The following is a 22,671-nucleotide window of genomic DNA, read 5'->3' on the forward strand; positions in this document are numbered from 1 at the left end:
CCCAATAATTTTCAGAGCAAAGTCCTTGGGGGGATTTCCCAAATGACTGCTACATGCATTAAGAGGAACTAGTGCTTTTTTCCCTCTTCTCTTTCCTGAGGTATATATTTGTGTGCAGAATGCTTTGCCCAGATCTTTAGATGCTAGATAGGCAAATACATACCATAGCTGAAATTTGCCCTGCAGTGATGCTCATCTCTGTGCAAACTGCCAGCACAGCACCCTATGTTGTGTAAGGCCAATTTTAGGTCCTTAATGTGGTTCTTCTGTTATACATAAGAATTTATGTAGATCGTTCCGCTGGGGTAGATTTTCTTTATTTGCCAAACAGAAAAGCTTCTAATTCCATTCCCAACGCAATTGCAAGCCATGCTTAAGAAATGCTACATCACATACTCCTTTTATAGCTCATAAAATACTTATGTCATCTTATCTTCACTTTCATTATTTTTGCCTTGAATTGAACGTATGGCTGTGGCTTGGCACTGCCAGTCTCCCAGGTTTTGATGACAGGCAGTCTGATGAAATGGAGATATGAGGTTCTTGGGAGAGGCTTCTTTCTACAATACAGACTCCAGACTAATGCATTATTACTCGGAAAATGTCTAAATAGCCCTGCGGCTTCTCTGACACTGGTCAAAGTCCAGTTGAAGTACATGTCCACTCTGTGGGGGGAGAAAAGGGATATTCTTCAGCTCTGGGTACATCCCAGCAACGTGCTCTCTATTGGATCACAGAGGAGAATGGGAACATAACAAAAGAAAATCTTGCTAATAAATTATGTAAATCTTTTGGTCTACAAGAACGGCGAATGCGTAAGCTTTTAGTTTGTTTTCCCCCATACTTCTCTTCTGCCCATTGCAGAACTGAAAAGTGTAAAGGGCAGAGACCCTGCTGGGCTGTGCCTGCAGATCATTTAGCATAAGTGGACCTTGATCTTGTTTAGGAGCTGGGAGTTCCTTTGAGCATTTAAACTTAGAATTATTGTTAGTTTTATTGACTTAAGACACAAGCCTTTAACATATTCTCTGTTCCTCCATTCAGACTTAATTATTTAAATGCTTAACTTGTTTATAGCTTACAAAACCATTGTTTTGGGAACATTTTATTGAATAATAGGGCAAAACAGAGAAGAAGTTTATTTAAAACTGGAAAGATTTGGACTGCATCCAACTTCTGAGCTTAGCTTGCTTGGAGAGAGGATCAGCAATAATATGCTTCAGGGTAAAATACTGTGACTTAACTGCATCTGTTGTGTGACTGATGATGCTATAAGGTTTGACAAACATTGGCTGATTGTCCTTTATTTCTTTTAATGCCTCATGTATTTTTTAAATAATATTAACAAATGATAATAACTGGAAGTTCATGGACCACTTTTGTGAAGTCTGTAAGATACCAGTGACATATGTGCATATGTTTAAGGAATGGTGTGGAAATCTTGAAACGATCTGAAATGGCGAGGAAAATGCTCTTATCAGGAGTTTGGATTTGATATGTGAAAGATAGAAATACTGACTCAGTGTCCCCACTGTAATTGCAATAACAGAGTTTGTTAGATGTTGCTATGCTAAATATACTTACAAATGATGCATACATAAAAACAAAACCCAAAGCAGAATACATTTGCACTAACCATTCATGCCCAAATTATTGTTCAAACAAATAAAACTGTTGCAGTTAATGTCACTTTTAGTCGGTTTATTTAATCTTAACATTGTATATGTGGATCTGAGGCAACTTCTAGCTTTTGAATCAGTGGTACTATTAGGCATTTTACAGGCATCTAAGGTCTTCTGCATTCTTTTACCAAGCTGTTTTGTGTGCCTGTGCTTCCTGCTTTGCTGCCTGTGTTTGATGTGAGTGATACCATGAGAGAAAAGCATGAGCTGCATACACTGAATACTGGGCTTAATGTTATAGCGGGTGTTATAATAGAGAGCAGGCTGTTAAGAGAGTCTGGACTAGGTATACTGAAGCAGCAGAACAATGAGAAAACGTACAAGAAACAAATGGTGATGTTTCCATGGAATCAGCTGGATTGAAAATTACAGATTTGATCTGCAGAGGTAAAAGGATTCAAATACTTACAAATGTTAAATGTCTCCAATCCTGCAGATACATCTGCCTCCCAAGCCTTCCAGGTCATGGGAAAGTCCTAAAACTTTCAATGACAGCTGGCACCTGCTAACACCTGGAGCAGTTCTGTGGTATTTTGTGGATGCTGTGGAAGATGGCAAGAACATTTCTTTACTCCTACTGGTATGTTGCAAAGCGTTTTATTTTGCTGTCTTTCTGTGCTGGCAGAGAGAGATCATTAGGGACAAATGACATATTTCATTTATCTCAGACAAGCTATTTACAAGCTTCTCCAGGGTTTCCTGTGAATCTGACCCTTCCCCACAAATAAATAACAGTGGAGTTCTGGCACTGATTTCAATTTGAGGAGAATTGGGCTCCAACAGAGGGTGCAATCCATGGGCAGTAGTTAATATAGCAATTTCTATAGGAACATTCAGCTTCTATTACTCTCCATGGGTGCACAAAGTCTCTAATGGCAGAAGCCTAGGGAGACCTGGCTTTGAAGTGTATCTGGAAAGTGACCATAAAAAAGATATATTCCTCAATTTCACCACTTGCAAAACTTCCATTCTTAGACTCCACAAGCACAGTTATTGCCAACATGACAGACATTAGGAGGCAAAACCACAGGCATACTGATCTATAGGAGAGTAATGTAAGGCCCACAAAGAATACTGACCTTGTTTGCAAGTAATGGAAAGGGTCAGTGCCAAAAGAAGCTGGAGTTAGAGTTACAGCTAGAAAAAACAGGCAGAGAATATGCTGACTGTTGTTTTACAATGCTTAGCTAAGAAGCTGGGAATGATTGAGGATCACTTCCCAAAACAATTGCAAGAATAAATGCTGTGGCCACAGGTGATAATATAAATTCCACATCAGTGACAGTAAATTAAGTCTTCTGCCCTGATTGTATACCTGAAAATCATGAGGATCAAGGAGTCAAGGCTCTACAATTCAAAAATAAATGAGCACTGCCATGTTTCCACCTTACGCAGGTTGAAAATCCATCCATTACTGAAAGTCACTGTCAGAAGATTGTTCTGGGTTCACTACAGCAACAGACTTCCCTTTCAGATGGTTGTCCAGCAGTCAACTGACTGAAATTTGGTCACAGTGTTTTTACCTAAAATGGCCTTGTTACATACAGGTGTGATGTGAATGTTCAGTGTTTTTTAAATCTGTAAAAAGCTACGGACCATCACTCCAGTACAGAAGTGTCTTCTAATAGTAGTGACGGAATGTCACATCTCCCATATCGTGTCATCTTCATTGCCAGCATACAGTGAGTAGAAAAGTGTCACAACCGAGTTTCCTCTTGGCAGAATTTATGTCGCCTAATTTTGAATATCTACAGCATAGATGTCAATGTAAGAGCTCATTATCCAAACTCCCCCTGCAATCAGTGGAGAGAAATGGCCACTTTTAAGGCTGAGCTAATCAATAATTCACCAAAGAAGGTGAGGGAAGGTACCTTTTTTCATTTGCAGTCTCAGGGAATCAATATGCTGGGTTGTGAGAGAGTTTCCATTCTTTGTGATATATGCCTCTAGACTCTAATTCTCTTGTTAGGTAGTTGCAAGTGTTTCAATGTCAACATTAAAACCCCTCCCCAAAATTAATAACAATGGTATTTTTCTAGTGTAAGCAATAGTATACATTGTTTATACTTCCATTGCATTTAAAAACAGTGTTTCAAAGTAATGTATATATAACTGTATTATAGAATGAGTTGGTAGTACTGCTTGTAAATATTTCTTAGGGCTGTTATGCTATTTTAGAGGCTTTGAGTAAATATGTACTACTTTCAGAAAGGAGCAGCATGGTTAAACAGTAGAGCAAAAGGAGTCTTTTACAAATAAAAAAGCATCTGGCTCAAAATGGGAGGTGGAAAAAGAGCATAACCTGGGCTGGTTAAATATAAAACCAGACCATATATAAATATAAAACCATGAGGCAAACCTAGGAAGATTTTGAGGAACAACTTGCTGAAGGCATAAAACCGTTGAAGAAAAAACCCTTTTTCTCCAGAGAAGAGATTCTGCCAGAGAAACTGCATAGCCAATAGATGTGTAAAATACATACGCAAGAAGAATGACATGGCAGAAAAGCTGAATGAATTATTTGCATTGGTGTTCACTCTGGAGGAAAGTTTGATTTTTCCTTTATGGTGCCAGGGGTGAAGACCTGTCTTGTGTTCAGGTGCTGGTCGGAGAGATATTAGAATAAATAGAACTGAGAAGCAGATACAACAGAGCTGAAATAAATTTTCTCATTTTTCATTAGAAAGAGAACTAGTGCTGTCCTCCAGACATCTGGGTTGGGAATCTCTGCTGTTTAATATATTCATAGCTGAACTAAAGAAGTGACCAGGAGTAGTGAGTTGATCAGGTTTTCTGGTGATAAATTATTTTTGAAGTTGGTAGTCAAAATTAAAGCTGAGAAAAGTGTTTTGAGAATCGCTTATGAATAGTTCCCTGAAAATGTCACCTCGACACTTTGACCCAGTGAATAGACTAATAAAATATTGGGAATTATTAGGAAGAAAATGGAAAAAGAAATAAAAAATTGCTGTAGGCCAGTGTACTCAGTGGCACATCTACATTTTGAATATGATGTGCAGTTCTCTCAGCCTACTCCTAAAAAGGCAATATGGGATTAGGAAAAGCAGAGAGGCTATCAGGAATGGTCAAGTATGAATGGCCACAAAAGAGACGCTAACAGTCTGAGACTCTTCAGTGGGGAAGGAGGGTGCCCAGAACTCATGGGACAGAGGTTTTGAACGGCAAGGCAAAGGTGGAAATATTCTTCATTTCTCTGAACACAGCACCTACGAGGCGTCAGAATAACGTGGCTGTGCTGCAGATTGAGAGCAAACAAAAGGAAGTACTCACTTTGCACAACACACAATTAAGTCATGGGATCCATTGCTACAGGATGTTTCGTATGCCAAAATATATATAGGTTTAAAAAATGATTAGACAATTCATGAAAGAAAGGTCCATTGAGGGCTACTAAACAGGAAGATGCTGATGTAACCTCCAGCTCAGGAAGTCCCCAGACTACAGATTGCCAGGAACTGTGAAAGTTACTGGGGGAATGCTCTTGGAGTCTTTCTTTTTGCATCTGTTACTGGTCACTACCCTCTGGGGAACAGGGAGCAAGCAGCGGTTATTTTTTGCTTGGTTGTTGCATGCAGCTGGTGACATACCATATTTTGGAATCTGTGTCTTAGGATATTAAAACTGAAAGCAGAACAGAATTTAATTTTCTTTGTTTCTGCAGTTTGTCTATTTCTTGTATTTCACTCAGTTTTGGTGATGAAACTAGACCACTTAATTCCTTTTCAATTACAGTGTGTTCAGTTTTCTAGTTCTCCAGTGCTACCAAAATTATACTCAGTGTGAATGTCTGACATTCCTAGACAGTATTGCCAAATAAGAGCAAAAAACCTACCAAAAATATATGGAACAAAACAAAATAATGAGTATATTTTTATTCATGCTGAGTTCTGGATTGGTCTTCCATGGATGGTTGTATTTGAAATGTCCATAGTAAATTTCAGTTCATTGTTAAAATTTTAACCCAGTGTGTATTTTAAAACAATGTGGATGCCCATTCCCTGGGAATTCAGCACCTTTATGGGAGTTTGGTGCCTATGTCCCTTTCTAGTAGGGATTTTGAATTCTTCAACTGCGGTTCCTCATAACAGGTATGATGGGTATGCCTCCTCCCATGTTGGGAACTGTTCCTTAAAGGCAGACTTAGAACAGGAAAGAGCAATTATAAAAATTCTATTTTAGGGAAAATCAATCTAAATATGAGTTACCCAGAATAAAAAAAGTTCTCTGTGGTGGCAATAGCCAAGTGTAATCTTTCTATCAGATGGAAATGTAATGGGAAATCAATGACTGGACCACTCTTTGTTCTTTATATTTTGCTGCCACACTAACGGAATCCCTGAATTTACTCAGCCTCTCTGCCAACTGCCGTGTCTGTGGAGGAGCAACACAGCCGAGGAAATCTAACCCCAGAAGAGAAATATCAGACAGAGCACACTGATATTTAGACACTCCATAGCATATGACAGAGATCTTAAGAATAAATATGAATAACAAGCAAAATAGCAGAGATATTTAGCAACGATATAGTAAAGACAGACTCTTAATTGATGCAGGAGGTTGATAATTTCTTATTAAATTAAGACTTTACAGATTTCTGTTGATAGAATTGTAGGTTGATATCTTGACAATATTTCATTTTCCTGAAGATGTTCACTTTAAGCCAATATTTAGAATGATAAATAGCAAGTACCGTACTTTCCATGGTAATATATTACTTTTAACATTTGTAAGCCATACAGTGTGCTGTTAAGGAATGATGTGATTATTTGAAAAGATCCCACCAGCTCGGGTTAGCCAGCAAACTGTTCTTTTTAGCAGACACTTCTATACTTAGATAGTTGGGAAAAAAAAAAAAAAAAAGGATGTTATTTGTTAGTACCATTTCAGTTCAAATGTACGTGATGCTGATATTTCAAGCTGAGAGCTTTTGTATTTGAAAGAAATGGAACTGGATAAACATTCACTGTAGGAGTAACTTTTACCCATTTGAGAAAAATAACTATGAAGCTCAAGGGAGGTTGTGTCTTTTGGTAGTGTTCTTTTTTAATTTTCAAATTGCTGCAATTTTTTTACATTTTTCCTGTGTTAAAGTTAACAATACGTCGATGTTCATTTTGACAAATTAGCAACTATTCTTATTTATAAGAATAGTATTTTATTTGTCCACCTCTTCACTGCTAAAGCTGCATTTAAAAGCTATCTAGGTTTTCCTCTTTCCATTACTCCTAGTAGACATTTGTTTCAGAACTTCACTGATTAGTAGAAATGTCCTTCAGATTTCCGCAACATATTTATGATGAATGCTAAAGCTGTCTTTTTGCTTAAGCAGCTCTTCTTACTGTTTCTCATATGTGTATCTGGAAACAGTAGCTGCATCTGCTCAGCCTTTGTTTTGCTTGGGTCAAAGAAATCCTAGTCTTTAAAAATACTTTTAAAAATTCTTAAGACAGATCATTTCCCGCACCATCCATCTGAGCAGTTTTCCATTTTACCAATGTGAAATAATTCTTTTTCTTAAAAACAGATAATAGAATTGTACCATTGCCTAGATAAATTCTATTCTGTACTGTGCATCTACAGATCTGGTGTGCTCATCGGAGTTCTGCGTAATGTTTTTCTTTGCATAGTACTTCATTAGGTTTGCAGAAGGGGATTGAAGTGCCTTCTTTGCATTATTTTCAAAGATGTAGTTGTTTGAGTGCCCAGATAGTTCCTAGTTAACATGTTTCAGCCTTGTAGCAATTATGTAGTGACAATTAGCATTTCAGATATTTTGTATATTCCATTGACAGTCTCTGAAGTTTCTATGGAAAATGATGATTATGAGGCCATCGAAATAGCTTATAATTGCTTTCCTGCGTTTCTTTTTTTATTTTTGAAAGAAAAAATATTATAAGAAGCATGATGATACATTATTCAACTGTACTTTTTCATATTCTAAATACACATTTATGTCTATCCTCTGAACTTACGTTCTTATCATTGCACAGAAAACTGGTTTCTCTCCAGAGAGTATCCAGAGGTTCTTCTTGGTCTGCGTAGTCAAACACTTCACCAATAATCTCCATATTAGCAGCAATGGGATCCTGAGGCCTTTCTGCCACTTCTAGGTCATGCTCAGCCCTTGGCTGCACCACCTCATGTTGCTGTGTGTGGATCAGCCTTTTTTAGAGCAGGGTGTCTGGCAGGGAGCACAGAATTGTGGGGCTTTGCTGCAGCCATGAAAACTTAGAATACTTCTTTGGAAACCAGAGAATATATCAGTGTCAGGCTAGTCTGCAATGGCCTTATTCAGATCTGGGCCCTACGCCAAATTTCATGTCGTTTCATTGCTTCTTACTTGTAATGGATAATAGCACTGCTGTGACCAATTCTGGAGGGTTTTTTATTTTTAAAGTACGGGCTGAAATTCTGCCACAGGATCAGAGACACTTTAGATGGTCAAACTCTATTCTGTTGCGTGAAGCAAGTTACTGATTTATTAACCTCACCATGAATTTTCCTTTACTTGTTATTAGTATGAGACCAGTAATAAGTAATAATGAATTAATTTAATAGGCGATAGATATGTTGTCATATTACTGATTTGCACTGTTACTTAGACAAGGATAGGGTATTTCTTCTTTCTTCAGTGTTTTTATTGTATTTGTCATGCACATAAAAATTTAAAAAAACCCCATGCTTGGATAGATCATAGGTATTTATACACAGATATTTGGAGGTTTCCTAGATCAGAGCACAAACATTTCTTAGAAATAAGGTGGGAATATTCTGTGAGAGGTTCTGCATCAATGGGGATGTAGCCTGGCAAAATTTCCATCAGTTTTGGAGAAACCAAGACGTACAAGATTAATAAATATAGTCAATATTTTGATTTCAGAAGAGCTATAAATATTTATTGATAGATATAATTTAAGGAGAAGAATTATGGATTTTTAAAGAAAAATTGTTGTCTTTATTTAGTATTTATTTATCTTTCTGCTGGAATTTTACCAAACATCTCTCCCAGTTACATTTACTATAAGGTGTTAAAAAACCCAGTAACCCATGAAAAGGAGACAATTTTCTATTAAGTTACCGGATTTTTGGAGTGCTTTCTCTAAGGTGCCTCTGGTAGCCTCTTAGTGTCCCGCCTGTTCATTTCTGTGGGACTTTCTCCATGTGGGAACTGGCTTTTATCTGAGCAATTTGCTTTTTTCTTTGTGCAGCATTCCTTTGCAGTGCTTGTTTCTTGGGTAGTTGTCTCAAACTCAGAGCTCTGGAGGAATGTGTGAACCTTCCCTTCAGCGAGCCCTCATGCTCACTGCATGTGGAAGCTTTCTAGCCCCGAATTAGCAAAGTCTCCTTTCCGTAGCACCATACGAGGTTTCCTGAGCGGGTGAGGGCCCAGCAATCATGTCCCCAGCCAGGTTTCGCAGGTTTATTCTGCGTGCCACCTGAGCCAGCAGCCGGGTGTCATGCCAGGGGCTGCTTTGCTGAATGTAAGGTAATCCCGGCGCAGCCTGGCAGAGGCACAGAGATATTAAGTGAAGTGGTAGGTGGGGTGTTGCTTCACACAACCGAGGAGTTATTCATTGTTAGCATTTGCGGGCAGAGTTTTAGAAAGGTGTGATCTAGGGTGCCTGGACTATGAAATGTGAGTAGCAGAGCTCTGCAGTAAGGGTTAATAGAGCCGTACCAAAATCCTTCCTGACCTCAGGACAGCCGAATAGGGAGAGTCTCCTTGTGCAGTCTGGAGCCACTCTGCTTCCTGAGCCTGCGGGGACGGGAGGGGAGGGGACGGGAAGGGAACATGACTGCTAGTATCTTCTCCTGGGAGGCTGCCAAGAGGAAGTAGCTTAAATTTCTGTGGAAGGCTCGGCAGTTCCCAACCATTCCAGCCATCTTTCTGGGAAGCGCCATGCCGCTTCCAGGCAGTCTCAGGAGGAGAGGCAGTGGGGGTCTTGGTCTGGATTTGCCTCCTAGGGAAACACAGCTAGGAGCTGCATGGAACTGTGTTGGGCCCCAGTAAGAATATCTATATTGGGATGTGTAGGCTTCTATTTTATTTTTGGCTGGTCTTTTGCCCTCGATTAAATTTTTGCCAAATTCTTCAGCTGGTCTGCACAGTCTGTGCATGGGACAGCTGTCCGGGCATCCACAGATGTTGAAAGTGGCTGTGTAGCGACCGGAGTGAGATGGAGGTCTCCATGGCAGCTCCTCCCTTCCCTGCTGGGTGACAGAAGAAATAGATCCTTAGGTCCCCGTAGTCTGAAGCTGTGGTTTATTAAAGTAAATGACTTTTTTTTTTTTCTTTTGAGTTATTTATTATTATGCTTTTGCTCAGTTACCAAATTGGAAGCAAATGGTGGAAGAATTTGCTTTGCATGTAAATGAGAAAGACTGAAACTACTTCTCTGCGCCATGGCACTTTGTATACAGTTTCCTTAAGCCCAAATGGCTAATCTTTCCATAATGAATTTGAGTATGTCTTTTCACACGAGTAGTTTCAGTGAATTTAGTGAGATTTCATGCACTAATAGGCAAGCGAGATTTTACCTTTGAGAGCACCAAATCCTTTTGGAAAAATCCTATAATGTTTAAGTAGAAAAGAAACCAAAGAATTTATAGATTAGTGACTCAAGCCTACAGAACCTAAGGGAGGATTTTCGTAGATTCTTTTAAACATCTGGTAACATTTTGCATTAATGTTATGTTTACATGGGGTTAATAAACTGAGCAGCAGTGCTAGGAATTGTAGGGAAGTAAGCAAAGTATAAGAGAAGAGGCAGTAGAAATCACTCTTATTAGCAGGCTGTTAAGCAGTTGTAACACTTTATTAATGTTTTAATGGACACCTTAATAATTATTCCTCTTTATAAAGTATAGAAAAATAGAATCTCCATATAATGCATGATCATGTTTCCGGTCACATTTGAATGCAGGAATAGGATTTTTGTTCTGTGTTTTAGGGTTTGTCCAAGCATCAGTAAAACAGGTCCTCTTTCCTATTTTATCTGCGAAATGTAATTAACCTAACCGAAAGAATGTGGTCTTTCTTGACCTATAACTATCATAGAATCATAGAACCATAGAATGGTTTGGGTTGGAAGGGATCTTAAAGATCATCTAGTTCCAACCCCCCTGCCATGGGCAGGGACACCCTCCACCAGACCATGTCGCCCAAAGCCCCATCCAACCTGGTCTTAAACACTTCCAGGGATGGGGCCTCCACAACCTCTCTGGGCAACCTGTTCCAGCGCCTCACCACTCTAACAGTAAAGAATTTCTTTCTAAGATCTCATCTAAATTGACCCTCCTTCAGCTTAAACCCATTACCCCTTGTCCTGTCACTACACTCCCTGATAAACAGTCCCTCACCATCTTTCCTGTAGGCCCCTTCAGGTACTGGTAAGCCCCAGTTAGATCTTCCTGGAGCCGCCTTTTCTCCAGGCTGAACAATCCCAACTCTCTCAGCCTGTCCTCATAGGAGAGGTGCTCCATCCCTCTGATCAGCTTCGTGGCCTCCTCTGGACTCGCTCCAACAGCTCCATGTCTCTCCTGTACTGGGGCCCCCAGAGCTGGACGCAGTACTCCAGGTGGGGTCTCACAAGAGCGGAGTAGAGGGGCAGGATCACCTCCCTCGACCTGCTGGTCACGCCTCTTTTGATGCAGCCCAGGACACGGTTGGCTTTCTGGGCTGCAAGCGCACACTGCTGGCTCATGTTGAGCTTCTCATCAATCAATACCCCCAAGTCCTTCTCCTCGGGGGTGCCTTCAATCCTTTCCTTGCCCAGCCTATAGTCGTGCTTGGGATTGCGCCGACCCACATGCAGGACCTTGCACTTGGCCTTGTTGAACTTCATGCGGTTTGCACGGGCCCACCTCTCCAGCCTGTCAAGGTCCCTCTGGATGGCATCCCTTCCCTCCAGCGTGTCGACCCCACCACACAGCTCGGTGTCGTTGGCAAACTTGCTGAGGGTGCACTCGATCCCATTGTCCATGTCGCTGACAAAGATGTTGAACAGTGCTGGTTCCAGTACCGACCTCTGAGGAACATATATATTTAATATATATTAAATATATCTTCTCTAATGCTCTGCAACCATGACTTAGAAACTATAACCTATAACTCTGTTGAGAAGGAGGCAGATTACCTGCTTTCTGTTTCATTACCTTATCAAGATAATATCAAATTCAATGAAAAGCTGCTAATTCACTAACATGGATCTGAAGTTAGATTTAAGAGTTAAGTAGTATTTATTAGGAATAAACCAGCACTGCATGATATGGCCCTCTGTGGTGACACAAATTGTGTATTTCAAAATGGGCAAATGTAACACAGGAGAAGCAGATCATATTTGTGAGGATCGTGCTTATATAAACTTGTTTGTTAGGGGAATTAACTTTCAGTGATTTATTATTCTGCTTGTGCAACATATAGCACAGAAATACACAAGCCTGTTTGCGAAAGCTGCGCAATTGCCGCTGGAAGAGTGGGGCCTTTTTTTCCCCTCTCTGTTACAAGGATGAGCAGATGTTAAGCAATGCTTCACTATTTCATGATTGAGATTTATAAAGGCTAGCAATATGTATTGAAAAGTCTTGAGGTATGTTTTCTGTTAGAGACTGATAAAAGAAATTAATGACATCTGGAATTTTAAAGAAAAGTAAAAATTGCTTCATTTAAAGCAGCAGTCAGAAGAGCAAAATTGACATGCAGAACATTGATGTCTGATTCCTGAAAGAATGTACGTATGGCGTTGTAAATGGTTATCAATGTATGGGAAAAGGAGAACTTGATTTAAAACAGTTGAGTAGGGAAACGTTATATGAATCACTAGGAAAAAGAGGAGAAATTAACTATACTTCTGAAGTGTAGCAATTCAGGCTACAATAACGAGAACTTTTTTTAAAAGAGTGAAAATTCAAATAACTTACCTTCGATATCCTCTCCTTGAGTAATAATTATGCATGATTTCTACAAAAATGCTATTCTCATAAGCAGTCTATGAATATAAGAAACTATATTACTAATTTTTTCACTCTTTGTAATGTTTCTAATCATCATTAATGGCCTTCATTATTATTCAGTTATTCCATTTTAGAAAAGCCTGCCAGTTATGCGAAATTATGTAGGGATATATGAGATTCTATGGATGTTTCTTCGCCAGATACTAGAATGATAAGTGACTATTTGTTCTTACAATATGAGAAAAATGAATTGTTACAGATTCAGAAGACTTTATAACTACCCAGTAACATCCTAGGCTGTACCTGTGAGCAAGAACATTTGAATCACAGAATTATGAAATACAGACAGAAAATGATATGAAACGCTCTTCTTGGGTTTGTAGTTTTTTCCAACTGTTTGGTGTAGTGCCCAAGCAATCTGTGATTAGCTTTGTCATAAAGACTAAATCCGTGGGCTTATATTTTAAATCTCTCTTACCACTTCCTAACCAGCACAGTTGTTGCAATTCCTTTATGACATGAATTTTCATTTTCTCCATTCACAAGCACATACCCTGTCAGAATACCGGGGACCTGATTTAAATGGTTATCAGTGTCACTGTAACACACAGTCATTTTCTGTTGCCTTTTTTGCTCACTGGCTAAGGATATGCTGTCCTTATTTGCTTAATAAATGGGCAGTTAAGGATCTTCATTTTTTATGCTTGCTGCACATTCATGTTTTATTATTATTTTATTCTTTCTATTTATAGATTTTACATTAACATTTGATGAATTTTCCACATAAATGGCAATGCTTGATGTAATTCATATCACTCTTAATATGTACAATTTGCATATATTATCCCAAGCAATGACCTAGTAAATGAATTAAATAAGCCTTGGTAATAAGAATGACATATCTGAGCCCATTTAAACAACAAAAGCCAATGCCTCACCAAAGCAGGGCAGTATTGAGAAAACACAGACACCATCTCAGAATATGCTATATATTGTAATTCATCCCAACCTCTGTTTCAAAGACACAAACACCTTCAAAGAACAAACTAGTGTCTGAAATAAACTAGTCAAGGGTCATTTTCTTCAATTCTTTTAGTGAGCACACATACAATTTTAACATATTCTTGAAGAACAAATCCGTCAATGAGTTGTATGTGGTTTTTATTAATTTTCAACCTAAAAACATTAATTATATCAATCATATGAAAGCAGCAGTGAAAGAATTGTAATTGCTGGCATTGTCAAGCCATGCAGGGCTCCTAGCAATTCTTCCTTGAGGAGCTGCCACAAAACAACCATTTAAAGAAAAGAGACTTGCAAACATTCAGAGTGATGGAGCAGGAGTGTTTAAACAGAGTCTAGGTAGGTTTCTATATGTCTGCTCTACCTGATAACGTTTCTGTTGCCATCCATTATACTAGGTAACTGTTACCCAGCTAGGAAAGATGCATCTTCTGAAAGCTGTAATGGGATCCATTTGGATTGTGTAGCTTCCGTAAGATTTGCTGAGACAAGATAATCATTAAGACTTATACCATTCCTGCAAGAAACTACCATCACGACTTGAATATTATTAGGGAACTATTTATTCCTTTAGTGATCATTCAGTGTTACTATTATTTTAATATATTATTAAATCTCTCTGTTGTGGTCATGCTTCTTTTTTTCCTTGGTGATTCATATTTAGGTTATTGGACTTGATCCTGTTTTCTCACAGATTCTTACATTAGCTTCACAGGAGCTATTTGTGATTTACCTTAATTTCATGCTATTGGAATTATTCCCAGCGATCTCGTGATTTTTTTCCCCTGTCCTTACAATTGTTCTTTGCCTTCCCTTTGGCAACTATGGAAATGTTAGGCTTTGCATACACAAATTAATTATTTCAGGCTAAACTACTTTGTTTTGATGGGAGAGTAAGTTGTGCCTGTACAATGAAGCCATTATATATGAGGAATATTGAGAAAATGTATTTGTACATTTATCCCACTATAGTTTTGTTTGGTGGAATAACTTCACTGTGATGTTCTATGATCTATTTTTTTATTAGACCACTGAACCTTCCAACACTACTCTGCACCTTCACAGTTAGATCAGTGACTGGAAAGACACATTTATTCATTGCAGGTTATATTCGACGGATGTGCCAATCTATTTCCCTGGGTGCTCTTGATCAAACTTAAACCAAAAATACAATCAAGACAAAATGGGTAATAACTCCCTCAGAATTTCAGGGGAACATCACGAACACCCTGTGAAAGCCAGCGTATTTTTTTTTTTAAACTAGTGCTCTATTCCACATGAAGAGCCAGCTCACATTTGAATCCAGTTCTCCTCAACCATCTAGATGAAGAGACAGCCTACTCTGGAAAGGAACAATCCCATCTATTTTATAGCAAAGGCAGAAGCTTTTCTACAGCTGAAAACCCCATATGGAGAACACTCTACTGCCAAATTTCTATCTATTAAGTTGAATAGGATCCAGCATATGTGGCTCCCTTGATTACAGTGCTGACCGAAATGTGCAAAGAGAAATGTATTCGTTTAAACAGACAGCTCCTAAGACAATTTGGGCTTGAAGGCTTATAAAATTCAAATTCCACCTGGATACATGTAATCATCAAGGGACAAAACCCTGAGCTCTACCATTTTATGCTCCTAGTAAGATGCACTGCTTACCAGAGAGTAAAGCGTTTGCTGCATTCTGCACTAGCCAATTTCTCTAGCTCATTTTAAAGTGTAATTTAAACCTCTTTTTTATCCTTCACTATGTCTCTCTGATGACAAAACCAGTTTTCTAACTCCCAACTCCTGGTAGGGTTCATCCACTGTTCGATCCAGGGGTAAGGCTTCCGTTAGACACTTGAAACCAGTCCAGTTGCATGCAGGTAGCCCAAAATTGCCACATTATGGACAGTTCAATGCAGCCTGCAAAACCTACCCAAGAAACAGAGTGGATACTTGTGGGCAGCCGACCTTGACCTACACAGCAGCTATATTTGTACTGAGGGGAGGTAGGTTATAGCTGGGTCTGTACAGTCTCCACGCACACCTTTGGTCATATTAGACTGGGTCACTGGGCTGAACAGCTGTATTCATCAGAGAATCCTGTCTAGTTTTCTCATCTCTGAATCCTCCTTACAAAATCTCTGAGCTGATGGTGAAAGCAACTCAGAAGCAATGTTTAACTAGCATTTAATAGACAGAAGAAATGCAACCGGTTACAACAGCAGCTTAATACAATTAGGAAGCATCTATGGCCAGTGTATTGCTGCCTGGTTTGGGAGGAGTCCTGCTTGTTTGAGTCCGTACATGCTGGCTATGCCAGAGTAGTACAGAGTAATCCAAGACAAATTCAAACAATGTGGTAGCTACAGCAGAGCACCTGGCACATTGTACCTCTGCACCGCATTGATGTCATAGTATGTGTATGTTTTGCTGGTATCCAGCATTCAGTTTAGCAGTTGGTCTCACTCAGTAACAAACCCTGTCTGGAGAGCAGCGCCTTAATGCTTTCAGCTTCCTGTTGACTTTAGGTATTGGTTTCAGACCTGGAAGACATTGAGCCAGATAGGTACCTACTTCAAATCAGTGTGTCAGGCAGGAGCAAATAAGCTGGTTGTGACTAAGGTGTAGTCATTAAAGGAGAATCTGAAAAACTGTTCCAGTGTCCTGGCCAGTATGGAGATGCGGTGACAGCATTCTCCCCTATTGCTACTCCATTTATAGCGTCAGGTTTATGGAAAGTCTTTGAGAGTCAGTGGGATGTAGGCATTTAACCTGCTTAAGTACTTTTGTAAATCCCTTTGGACATCTACCTAAACTGTTAGGCAACAGAGCGCTTTACATTTTCAAAGGCAAAGTAAGGACATTAAGTAATTAATCCCCACAATGTTTCCATGATCTGTTATCATATATATGGAAGAGGAGACTGAAATGAGGGAACTAAGGTTACATGGAGATGTACAGAAACATGGGATCTCTTGATAATCAACCCTATGGTTATTTCCTTCCTGTTATTCTGCCTTACTGTTATTTGTAGATTATTAAAGTTGGATCCATAGACTTCCTGCACAAATGAAGTCTCAACTCTGACTCACCTGCCATCCTATTAAGAAAATATAATAGAAAATGAGGACATATCCCTTGTGTTTTCTCAGGTTTCAATTGTTTCCAGAGGCTCAGGCAGCACGGAAAAGTGGTTAGTAATGCGCTAACACTGGACAAAATTTTTCACAAACCATACGTCTTTGAAAGATTGCTTTTTGATGTGATGTGCAAAAAACTTTTTCTCTTTTCTTTTTTTTTGTCTGCCTGACTCCATTGACTAAATCTCTACAATAAGAATGTAAGTTTGAGGATCCAGGTACAAAGAGAGGAGCCGCAGTTACATGCCAGTTTTTTTTAAGTGGAGAAGTGATTAGACAGATGCCAGCTGGAAACAAGTTTTGAATTTCTCTGTATTTCAGATCTGCAGTGTAGTCCCAGTCTACTGTAGTCTGCTGGTCTTGGAGAAAGACTGGAGATGATAGACAATAACCATGACCGTATCTGAGTACTCTGGGGAGTGGCTGCACTGGCCCGTGGGAGCCCCATACATAGAGATGATAAGGTTGTAAAATGTTGTAAACAAAGATCAGTGAATAACTGCAGAGATAAAGGACTGCATCTTCCATGGTGGATGGTCTTCCTGACACCATCAGTGGAGAAGCTCAGTAGCATGTGGTATTGCTTATCATCCCTGATGTGCCAAGTCACTGGTCGGTGAGTGATGGCTCTTGTCCTTGGTGTGATATGCCAAGTGGCTGGCTAAGTCCTGCAAAATATGGATTGAAGACTGGTAAATCCCATGTGCCTCACAGGCAGACTTCAGTCACCGTAGGCACCTATGTGGATCAAGACAGTGGGAGAAATCCCACTGTGAAATTGTGAAATGTCAACTATAGATGCAAACCGTAACAAGAACGCTGCACAGTGGTATTAAGGGACTGTGGCCATTCCTCAGCTTACAGAAGCAAATGCCAGGTAAGGAAGCATCTCTAGTCATTGTGCAGTCCAGTTTAAGGATATGGTTGGATCTAAACCCAGTGCATTGCCAGCTTTTATATTCAAAAAGATTAAGCCAAAGACTATTCAGCAGGAGGGAAATTCAGTTTTTCTTCCATTTTTGGGATGTGCCATCTAGATACCTAACAGACTGAAATAACCAAATAAAAGACTTTTCCTTAGAGAAGGGACACCAGAGTTTAGTATGTGTCCTGTGTAGCCTTGAGCTCAGCTTTAATACATTAGTCAGAGCTGCATGAGTATTCATTGAGCAGAGATGCGAGGAGCAAAGCTAGACAAAACTTGGGAAACACATTTCATAATTTTCCTCTCTTTTTCATTAGCATTTAATTCTTACGAATACTTTCAGACTAGCTTTAACTCATGGTAACCTTATTCTTGATGTCTTGGCTTAAGGGACACCTTAGAACTTTCGTTATGAATTATTTACTTTTAATACTTTGCTTGCAAAGCCTTTATTTACTGGGCACTATACATCTGGCTAGGAGAGAGTGTCACTGTCTTGAAGGATGCATTGAAGACAGCACTGGTTGTGCAGCCCAGTAATAGCAGAAGCAGAACTAAGTCCCAATCCGTTACTCTAAGCTTGGGACCGTGCTGTGTTTCCAGTCAGAAAGCTCAGACTTATTTTTTTTCTTATTAATTATTCTTGGTATATTGCATATGTGCTACTATTCAGGGTTGAAACCTGGTCTGTTAGATTCAGGAGGTTTATTTTCCAGCTTTGCCAGTCTACTCTTGCTGCTCATTCAGCCTGGAAAGTCATTTCCCCAAGGATCTTTGGACTCATTTCAAGTTCAGAAAGCTTGGATTTCAGATTGCCCCCCCTACCTCTTTCTGCCCAGTTCCCGTGCTTTCCCCTCTTGGACTTGCATTTGCCCAGGAGAACCAGAGAAACAGCTTTTTCCGAGACATCTGTGCAACAGTAGATAATATTGTCACCAAGACACTAGTAGTATTGCATTGCATTTCATCACTTAGGCAGTGTCTGTTCAATGTTCATCCCGTGCTGTGTTGTCAGCTGTAGGCACATGACTTCATTGGACTTTAAACCCTTGCAAAATACAATCAGGAAATAGCTTTGTGGCTTTCTTGATATGGAAGTCCTTTTCATAATGCCTGAAGTGCTCAGCAATTTTTAATGGCACATCCTAAAAAATAATTGTTTAAAAAAGCAGAGGTGCAATGACAGCATATTAGTTTCAATTCTTAATTTTTTTTTTTTTTTAGTGATACACAAATAGTGACTTAGGTGAAATCCCAGCTTCACTGAAGTCAGTGGCAGAACTTCCAGTGACTTTACTGAGGTCCAGATATACCGGTATAGTCCTAACCACCTAAATGGCTGACAGCTAGTAAGAACTAATATCGTACTATTTCTCAAATGTTACTAATTTAAATATAAATAAGTTTTACCATAAAATGTAACATGCAAATATCTCTGATTGAGAAAGATGGCTTACTCCTAGTTGTGAGCTCAAATGATCCTAATATTCCAATATACTGCAGTATTTATAAGCAGTGGAGCAGAACTTTGAGAAAGTTATGGCTGGTATCTGAGAGCTGTAACATTTACAAACATTAAATGAACAAACCCATATATTTTTATGCTTGCCATTCCAGACCCATGAAACTTATCTGAAAGGTTACGAGACAAGGGACTGAAAATGAATCTATTACACAATTGCTGCAGGGAGTTGCTGAGCACAGTAATTAATTGCTGGTGTATTCATTTGCAGCAGGAGGAGCAGCAGAAGGAAAATATCTCATTGAATTTAGAATTGTATTTATTCATGTATGCGCTGTGGTGTTACAGCACAATTATTATCTGACACATTGGAAGCGGACTTGTGCTCCGTTAGTTGCTTGAGCTATGCGCTATTATTGGGTGATCTGCTACAAAAATGCACAAAACATTTATTTTGAGAGATGCATTCTGGATTGTAATTGATGCCTCACAGATCTCAGCCTGGCATTCTCAAAACCCAGCAAGAGAAGTAGGAAGCTCAACTTGGCATTGTGTGTGGTTAGCGTACAGCCCCCTAAAAGGCTGATGTGTCCACAGGGACAGGTAGGAGAAAATCTTGAGTTCCCAGGTCAGCAGTCTCTAACGACGAGCTCTGTTTTTTTTATCTGTGTCTGCAAGGAGACACGGGTGCAAGCCAGTCTGTGCTGCTTTCCAGTTTCCAGTGCAGTGTTGGCACTAATCCACAGGCAGCCGCTCATCCAGCATTCCTGGCTAGAGGATCGTTTCAGCAGCTATATAATATGTCAGCCAAGGGGAAGCAAGAAGGAAAAGGAAAGTGGAGTTATGAAGTTAAAACCAAGAAAATAAAAATTCCAGGCAGCTGTCGTGTGGCAATGGCTGCTGGTGGGGGTAATAGTTTATTTGGTGAATCTGCTGCATAGTTTCTAATAACTCCTCACTAATCCTATTTGGAGATTTTTTTCCCCCTGAATTGTACATTATTGTTTGCATAAATCTTGTGAAAGCTGACATGACAACACTAGATGTAAAGTTTTATACTTTGGACAGGTTTTAAAAGAGTAACTAAATATGGACTAAATAGCAATTGTAGGCCGAACTGTAATGAGGACGTGGTATGCAAGTGTCACCATCCCAGGAATGAGCGAACTACCGTGCTCTTTGCATCTCATTAACCAGTGCTAAACTGTCATCCCAAGCCCACTAAGCTCCGTTGTGGAGATTGCTGTGGAAGAGCAGAGGTGGGGATGTGCACGATCTCTACCCACACGCCAGATGTTGTATCCAGGAAGAAATGGAGTATAGCCCACCCTGCCAGCTCAGGGCAGGGGAAGGGGAGAAGGCAGCGGGGACCGGGCCCTTCCCATGCACGCCTTTCGCTCACAACCTTGTCCCTGCGAGTGACGAAGAGCTTGGTCCTGTCTTCTTGCTGCATTGAGCTGTGCCCTGCCCGGGAGGAGCCTCAGGGGTGCCAGCCTGGTGGCTTATCGAATAAGGTTGTTTTACCCAAAGGGGTAACAGAATCAGGTTTGGAATGATTATTCCTGAAGATTTTAAAAATAAACCAACAGCTTTCTCCAGGCCTTTTAAACAAACAGCCTAAATGAATGCGAAGTTAACCTCTCTTTCATATCAGTCTGATGAAAGAAACAAATGGATGATGACAGGATTATATTACTCTATTAATATGACAGATTCTAATTTGTGAGAAGAAATGAACCTCATTCAGTGCTTTATTACTTTCAGAAATTCTAAAATCAATGCAAGATATGCCATAAACATCATTCTTGGCAGGCACTCATTGAGGTAAACATATAACTTCAAGATAGCTTGAACTGAATTCTGACCAATTTAGCAAGTAATAAGCAAGGCAGTCTGTGATAAGAACATTAAAAAGAAGAGACAGTAACAGAGTTACGAACAGATGGTATCCATAAATAATGTTGAAATAATAATAATATTTTAAATTTATATATGATGCCTTTCAGTCTGGAAAATCCCACAATGCTTTACAAAACCGAATTTAAAACACAAACTTAAACTGGAATGCAGCATTTCTGGTGTGAAATATGACAGTTGTTTGAGAGCCCAAGCAATGCCAAGTCGTTTGGGACAAGAAGAGAATAAGAATTTTAGTTCATTGCTGCTGCAGCAAGAGCTTGAATTTTATTTCTTGCCTCTCTTCTAATCTATTTAATCTATCATCACTGATAGTATCTGGATATTCTCCCATAATACAGCACTATTATCCAGAAAGACCACTCTCCCTATTGTTAATGGTATCAGATGCAATATTGATTTTATTTATTAAAAACTCAAAATGATCGGCAATTTGGCTTTATCCCGTGCAAAAAAAAAAAAAAAAAATTACATTCTCAGCAAAAATATCTCCCAAGGCCAAGTAGTGACAGTAGTTAGTACATCCACGTGTGGGGAATATTAACTCCTGTGTCAGTCTAAAATCTGAAACCTACGTCTTTTGCTGCAGAACATAATTGCTCCTTCCAAACACTTATGTAGCTCAGCCTAACTTGAGGCTGTCTTCTGATCTCAGATAAACCCAGGCAATCCTTCTGGCTTTAGTGGGATTATGCCAACATAAGTGAAACTAAAATTTACCCCATGGTGTATGAGAGTTGATAGGTGCATAAGGCACTGTGTGACGTTTGAAGGCTGCAATGGAAAAGTGCTGGAGGATGACAGGGAAAAATCATATGCTGTGTACACAGAGCAATGGAAACTATTTAAAGCAGCTCCAGCCTCGTATATTCTGTGTAGGAGAAAGATGTTACGTGATAGCCTGGATGCTTGAGAGAATAGACTCTGTATTATAGAAATAATATAAAATAGAAAATGTTTAATTCTTCTGAGCGATAAATGACACAATCTATTTGCAGGAATACTGAAGACAAACCAGGAAGTGATGTTCATTAAAATGAATTCATCTTTAATACTTTCCCATGCAGGTCTGTAGGAATCAGACCAGCGTCTTCCCATTCCAAGCTCACATTTTTGATAATGGCACCTGCGAGGACTATTTATGTCAGATGAGCTTTCTATCAAGCTTGTGGTAACTGTCCTGGAAATAGAAATACTGCAGGGTACGGAAATGCCCTCAAATATCAGAGCATTTCTTGAAAATGGGGGGGTTCCTTGTAAAAACGGAAGACAGCTTGATCTGAAATTAACTTTTTAACTCTTCTGGAAAGCTATGCCAGCTCGCGCTCGTTAAACATTTGTATCTTTCTAAGAGTGAGCTGGACGTTAATATTTGTCCTTCATAGGATCCCTATGCTGGCACTCCATGGTGCCCGTGAAGGTTTCCATGATGGCACGGCACTCGGGTGTGAGCAGATTTACACTATGTGAATGGAGAATGATGACAGCCTTCCCCAGGAGTTAACGCAAGACCGGCACCTGTGTGTTGCCATTTACTGTTGTCACAGCTACTGTTGGCAGAGC

The 22,671-nt window shown here is 39.6% G+C and overlaps 1 long non-coding RNA gene across 1 annotated transcript in view; it reads left to right on the top strand.

The window, feature by feature from the left end:
* Nucleotides 1–2,179: 2,179 nt before the first annotated feature.
* Nucleotides 2,180–22,671, top strand: part of LOC129212437 (uncharacterized) — a 298,847-nt gene continuing 278,355 nt past the window's right edge. Inside the window, exon 1 of the long non-coding RNA XR_008579167.1 lies at nt 2,180–2,262. This is a non-coding gene — a long non-coding RNA (uncharacterized LOC129212437). The remainder of the gene's footprint in view (nt 2,263–22,671) is intronic.

Source organism: Grus americana, chromosome 13 (assembly GCF_028858705.1).
Source record: "Grus americana isolate bGruAme1 chromosome 13, bGruAme1.mat, whole genome shotgun sequence".
Lineage (NCBI taxonomy): Eukaryota > Metazoa > Chordata > Aves > Gruiformes > Gruidae > Grus > Grus americana.